Here is a 6,975-nt window from a genome sequence, read left to right as displayed (position 1 = left end):
GTAAGCTCAAAGGATTCTCGGAACAAAGGAGAGCAGTTCAGGGCATCTGGTAATAACAAGATCAATGGGATAGAATGTAAGATTAGCAAGTGTGTGTAGTTATCCATAAGGATATTTCGGTGGTAGGGAATTGCAAGGGAAACAGGCGAAAAACCTCGAGAGAATATCGTAGTATCTTCGGAATCTTCTGATGCAGCAAGCGATCATCTGAAATAAGGGGCTCTCCGGGCGGATGTGATCACGAGATCCTAATGTTCGAGTTAGTAAAATCATTTAACACCAAAATAGAAGAGAGATCAGAGTTCCAGAGTATAGACGAGGAATAAAAGATCCTAATACCACCCAATGGCGACGTGGGCCCATGGGCCGCACAACCATGCTAGTAAAATAGTTTTCATCGACTAGACTCAACTTCGGCCAAAGAGTGTGGAAGGGGGATTCCTACAGGCAGTCGGCTCTGCTACGAACTTGTGACGCCCTCGATTCAATCGTACACTAATCATACACGCAAATGTGTACGATCAAGATCAAGGACTCATGGGAAGATATCACAACACAACTCCAGACACAAATAAAAATAATACAGGCTTTACATTACAAGCCAGGGGCCTCGAGGGCTCGAATACAAAAGCTTGAAAACACAAGAGTCAGTGGAAGCAATAATATCTAGGTACAGACATAAGTTAGACAAGTTTGCCTTAAGAAGGCTGGCACAAAAGCAATATCGATCGAAAAGGCAAGGCCTCCTGCCTGGGATCCTCCTAACTACTCCTGGTCGTCAGTGGTCTCCACATAGTAGTAGGCACCCTCGGGGTAGTAGTAGTCGTCGGTGGGGTCGTTTGGATCCTGGGCTCCACCATCTGGTTGCAACATCCGGAAAGAAGAAGAAAGGGGAAAAGGGGAAGCAAAGCAACCGTGAGTACTCATCCAAAGTACTCGCAAGCAAGGATCTACACTACATATGCATCGGTATGAATGAAATGAGCTGTATCTATGGACTGAACTGCAGAATGCCAGAAGAGAAGGGGGGAAGCCTAGCCTATCAAAGACTAGCATCTTCAAGCGTCTTGCAACATTAGGAGAGATAAGAGTGGCATAAAGTAAAGTAGTAGTAGTGTTAGCAACCTCGGCCAGATTTCCTTTCTCGACTCCCTGCGAGAAAGCAATCCCAGAGCCATACTATCCATTTCTCATAACCATGTCTCATCTCAAGTATCCAGTTCTAGTTGTATCGATCGGGATACAACTCCAAGTGTCCGTTACCGTAGGACAGGCTATCGATAGATGTTTTCTTCCCTGCAGGGGTGCACCAACTTACCCACCACGCTCGATTAACTCCGGTCGGACACACTTTCCTGGGTCATGCCCGGCCTCGGCCAAACAATACGCCGCAACCCAACATAGGCTTAATAGAGAGATCAGCACACCGGACTAAACCTATGCCCCAGGGGTCATGGGCCATCGCCCCGGGAACTCCTGCACGTTGCGTGGGCGGCCGGTGAGCAGACCTAGCTACCTCCTTAAAAAGGTAGGAGCTTACCAGTCCAACCCGGTGCGCGCCGCTCAGTCGCTGACGTCTATAAAGCTTCGGCTGATGCATACGACGCAGAACGCCCATACAATGCCCACGTGATGGTTAGTGCTATCAGGCCAGAGGCCCCTCGGATCAAATATCCAAATCGTTAGTGTGTTGGTAGTGCGGTCACGAGAAGAGACTCACGAAAGATGTGACCCCGTCGCCCCGTCTCGAGTACTTGCGTCAAGGGATAAGAATGCCCGGCCACGCGTCGTAAGTATCTTGCGGGCACCTTCCAGGTCAACCCGACTCCACATCACTCGCTATTAAGCTCTTGCGGGTACCCCTCAGGGCCAACCCATCTTTAGTAACATGGTTCAGTGTAAAGTCATGGTAACCATAGTAACTGTGTGTCTAACACCAAGGGGAAAACCTGAGGAATCACCCCCGGTGAATTCCACTCGATGTAATCATCAAGGTGAACGTAAGAGGATCCACCCTCGAGGTTCACACTTGAGGGGTTGCACGACAGAGCCGTATCGGAAGTGGTTAAGGAGTAAATCACCCTCGATGACCACGACCGGATAGCTACACTACAGAGATCTCATCAGGAGTGATGTATGAGGTTCCACCCTCGGCACTTGATGGTAACTCTGCAGAGTCGAGCAACAAAAGGGGAAAGTGATGTGCGGTGCCGGGGCCTGGTCTTCGATCTCGTTGATCGGGTCTTCGATGATGAAGCAGGGGCAACAAGGACAAGGTGGGGGTCACTGATGGATCTCTAACCAACCTATACTAACCAGTTTAGAATAAGTAGGTAAAGTATGAAAGCAGGTAAAAAAAACAAGCTATGCATCAGAATAGGATCATGCAGAAAGCAGTAGCAGTTCTAATGCAAGCATGAGAAGGAAAAAATGGGCGATATCGAAATGCTCAAGGGGGGTTTGCTTGCATGGAAGCTCTGCTGAAAAGGAAGAAGTGTCATCGTCGATGTAGTCGATCATAGGGGCGGCATCGATCTCGGGTCTACCAGAGAGAAGAGGGGGAAGAACAATAAATATAAAGCAAACACAGCATCACAAAGCATAACATGGCAATATGATGTGCCGGGTGTGACCTAACGTATGGCTACACGATATAGGTGAAGGGGGAATTCAACCAGGAAGGTATTCCCGGTTCCGAACCTGTGGCAGACAGATGACTGGAGGGGGAATGATCCATGTTCAGCATGCTAGGGGCATGTGACAGATGAACGGACCGCGTATTCAGATTCGTTGGATTTTTCTGAGCAACTTTCATGTATAAAACTTTTTCATCCGAGTTACGGATTATTTTATATGATTTTTCTAAGTTTTAAACAATATTCTGGAATTATTAATATTGACAGAAATGGAATATGACGTCAGCATGACATGTTGATGATGTCAGCAGTCAACAGAGCGGCTGACCAGGTCAAACCTGACCAGTGGGGCCACAGGGACCCACATGTCAGCCTCTGTTAGCTTAATAGTGGATTAAACTCATCTAGCAGGGTTAATTAGGGGTGTGGGCCCTGGGTGTCAGTGAGTGTTTAGGTTAATCTAATTACTTTTATTTATAAAACATTTAATAGACTAATTAACAAAGGGGGACCACATGTCAGTTGCTGGAGGCTACCCAGTCAGCACGTGGACCGCACTCAACAAGTCAAAGAGGGCCCTGGGCCACTAATCAGTAACCCAGGTGGTGGCCCCAGGCTGGCCACGTCGGCTGGCAGCGGTGGCGCGCCAGCGGCGACCATTCAGATGGCGGTGTGGTGCGGACATGGTCAGAAAACGGCCACCGGGGGACGTTTGGACCGCCGCGAGCATCTACATGCGCAGGAGGATAGCGCGCTTCGAACTGCGGCAGTAACGGGGGCGGGGGTTGCTGGAGCGGCACCGGCGACGAGCGTGGGCGGCGGTTGGCTTGGGGCCTCATCGGGGACGGGGCTACGGGAGCTCAAAAGGAGCATGGGGTGGTGCACTCAAAAGCAGGGGCTCGGGCGCAGCCATTCAAGGTCTCAACCGAGGCTGGGATGTACGGTGTCGATGGTGGCGTTGACCGCGGCGGACGCCGGAGCTCGGGCGAGCTCAAGCTCGTCGAAGCAGGGCACGGCAGGGGCAACTGGCGTGTGGGTCAAGCCGCTCGGAGCGTGCTGGGCACGGCGCAGTGCTCGGTTGAGCTCGACGGCGAGCGTGGCCACGACGGTGAGGAGATCTGCGGTGGCGAACTCACGGTAACGGCGACGAGCTAGCTAGGGAGAACCATGCGGTGTGGGGGAAGAATGGAGGGAGGGAAGAGCTCACCGAGCGGCGCAAGGAGGTCGGCGATTGGATTAGTAGCAGCATGGGTGCTCGAGGTCGCCGGCGAGCGTCGGAGACAGAGGCGAAAGGGGACGACTGCGATCGGCAGCTGAAGGGGCCCTCGGCTCCAACGGAGGACCCCAGGCGACGTGGATGATGACGGCGGAGCAGACGGACAAGGCCGGTGGCCTCGGGGCCGCCGGTGGCCGCGGGATCGACGGAAGTACGGCGGTGATGGCGCTCGATGGGAGTGGGATATCGCGCGCGAGAGAGAGGGGGTAACCAGGGAGAGAGAGCGTCCAGAGGGAGTGGGACGATTGGAGTGGCATGGGAGCCCGAGGGGTCGGCCTCGTTGTCGCCCTTATCCCCTCGCCGGCGAGGACAGCGAGGCGGTCCGGCGGAGACGCGAGCGCGCGATCGCTCGCACAGTGGGGAGGGGGAAGACGACAGGGGGGGAGTGGGCCGGCCTAGCTGGGCCAGTTGGCTCAGGTGGGCCGAAGCCCAAGGGGAGGCCAGGGGCTCTCCACCCCTTCTCCTTTTCTTTTCCTTTTTCTTTTTCTTTTGTTTTTCTTTTTCCAGCAGCTTTTGCATTTTATTTTGCCACAAATGACTTTACAAAAATATCCCACTGGCCAAAACAAATTCAAAGAAGTATTGTGCGCTGCCACAAAAATGTTGGGAATGTTTTGAATCCCTTTGGATTTATTCAAAAAGAAAAGGGCATTTTAAAAGGTTGTTTTGGCTCTGTTAAAAGCATTAGGCCCATTTAAGGTTGATGATGATGTTGTGTTCCTTAACAGCAAATAGTTTTTGATTATTTGCTAAAAGGTGAACATTTTTCCAACAAGTTATGAGCAACTTCATTTTGCACTTTGAATTTGAATGGAATTCAAAGAAGGTTAACCCAACATGATTATTATTGAAAATCTCAGTAGCTTAGCATCATCATGATGGATTACTGTAACATGGCACTAGGGGTGTTACAGAGGTGCTTAGCTTTGGGTTCAATCTTGTGGTGCTCGATCCCAGTGACAGAAAGGGAAACGACACGTATTGTATTGTTGCCATCGAGGATAAAAAGATTGGGTTTATATTATATTGCTTGAGTTTATCCCTCTACATCATGTCATCTTACCTAATGTGTTACTCTATTCTTATGAACTTAATACTCTAGATGCATGCTGGATAGCGGTCGATGTGTGGAGTAATAGTAGTATATGCAGGCAGGAGTCGGTCTACTTGTCACGGACATGATGCCTATATACATGATCATGCCTAGATATTCTCATAATTATTCGCTTTTCTATCAATTGCTCGACAGTAATTTGTTCACCCACCGTAATGCTTATGCTATCTTCAGAGAAGCCACTAGTGAAACCTATGGCCCCGGGGTCTATTCTCCATTATGTTAATCTCCCGTCAACAAGTTATTTCTAGCACCATTTATTTTGCAATCTTTACTTTCAATCTATATTATAAAATACCAAAAATATTTATCTTATCATTTTTATCTCTATCAGATCTCACTCTCGTAAGTGACCGTGAAGGGATTGATAACCCCTTTATCGTGTTGGTTGCGAGATTCTTATTTGTTTGTGTAGGTAAGAGGGACTTGCGTGTAGTCTCCTACTGGATTGATACATTGGTTCTCAAAAACTAAGGGACATACTTACGCTACTTTGTTGCATCATCCTTTCCTCTTCAAGGGAAAACCAACGCAGTGCTCAAGAGGTAGCAGGGGGCAACACACATCACGATTCCCAAGCCATGTGCGGCGCCCCCTCTCCCTCTAGTTGCTCCTCCATCCAAATTTGTTATGCTTAGCGAAGCCCTGCAGAAAAGTTTCACCACGTCGTCGTGCTGCCGGAACTCATCTACTACTTCGCCCCTCTTACTGGATCGAGAAGGCGAGGACGTCATCGAGCTGAACGTGGAGGTTTCATGCGTTCGGTACTTGATCGATACGGATCGTGAAGTTGTATGACTACATGAACCGCGTTGATAAACGCTTCCGCTTAGCGATCTACGAGGGTATGTAGATGCTCTCCCCCTCTTGTAGCTATGCATCTCCATGGATAGATCTTGCATGTGCATAGAAATTTTTTGTTTTCCATGCAACGTTCCCCAACAGAATTGTGCCGGCCCATAATGTGCTTGCCTACTGCACGATGGAGCCACGTTTCGAAATAGGGAGACATAGGCGTTGCGCGGATTCTCTGGTTGCACATGATATATTTTCAAAAAAGTATAACTCTTCAAGACAAACTTCCCTTTCCTGCTTCATGGAAATAAGCATATTATATGCCGACCAAACCGTTTATACTGGAGCCAAGCACAAAGATCATGTTGCCTTCTAGTTTCACATACCTCCTCCAATAAAGAGCGTAAACCTAGCCCCCAGGGAAGCACTCTCCCTCCTCCCCTCCCTCCGCCGCTGCTGGGGGACGCCACCGGTCTAAGCCCGGGGGCCGACGGCGGCGGCGGAGGAGATCGCCTCTCTCCCACGGCTCTAGGGTTGTGCGGCCGCCTGCCCTGTTCGGGCGGCAGCGACGGTGCGCCATCTGCCTTTGGATCAGCGACGGCAACGTGGAGGGCCTGGTGATCGCGTTGATGGCACCTTCAGTTAGATCTGTTCTGAATGCAGCCAGCGGTGATGGTCATCTCTTCTGTCTGAGGTGGTCGGCCTGCGGCTGGGTGGTCGGATCTCGAGATTCGTCATCTAGTCCCAGCTATGAGTCGGGGAGTCTTCGCGTCTGGACGGACGAGCGTAGGGCAGTGGCACCGTTGGGCGCCGTGGTGGCGTCCACGGATGTTCAGACTGGCAAGGATGATGCAGATCTCTCTTCTGAAGATGGGTCAGTAGTCTGATGATGATAGCGGCTTCTAAAACGTGTGCATATAGTGTACGCTTTAGGTAGGCTGCATCGGCTATTGGGCCCGATACGTTATGTGGATGGATCGACGACAATATCGTTTTTAGATATGGGGAGTGAGAGCACTGATACGTCTCCAACGTATCTATAATTTTTAATTGCTCCATGCTATATTATCTATTGTTTTGGACTATATTGGGCTTTATTTTCCACTTTTATATTATTTTTGGGACTAACCTATTAACCGGAGGCCCAGCCGAGA

General features: G+C 50.1%; 1 long non-coding RNA gene across 1 annotated transcript; it reads right to left on the bottom strand.

The window, feature by feature from the left end:
- Window positions 1-570: 570 nt before the first annotated feature.
- Window positions 571-4,234, bottom strand: LOC125541293. Its single transcript, XR_007297484.1, has 2 exons — window positions 3,844-4,234; window positions 571-860 (listed from the first exon to the last, which is right to left on the bottom strand). It is a non-coding gene; the product is annotated as an uncharacterized LOC125541293 (long non-coding RNA).
- Between the last annotated feature and the right edge of the window lie 2,741 nt (window positions 4,235-6,975).

This window comes from Triticum urartu, chromosome 2 (genome assembly GCF_003073215.2).
Source record: "Triticum urartu cultivar G1812 chromosome 2, Tu2.1, whole genome shotgun sequence".
Taxonomy (NCBI): domain Eukaryota; kingdom Viridiplantae; phylum Streptophyta; class Magnoliopsida; order Poales; family Poaceae; genus Triticum; species Triticum urartu.
The sequence above is the reverse complement of the archived record's forward strand: the minus strand, read 5'-3'. Positions and strand labels throughout refer to the sequence as shown.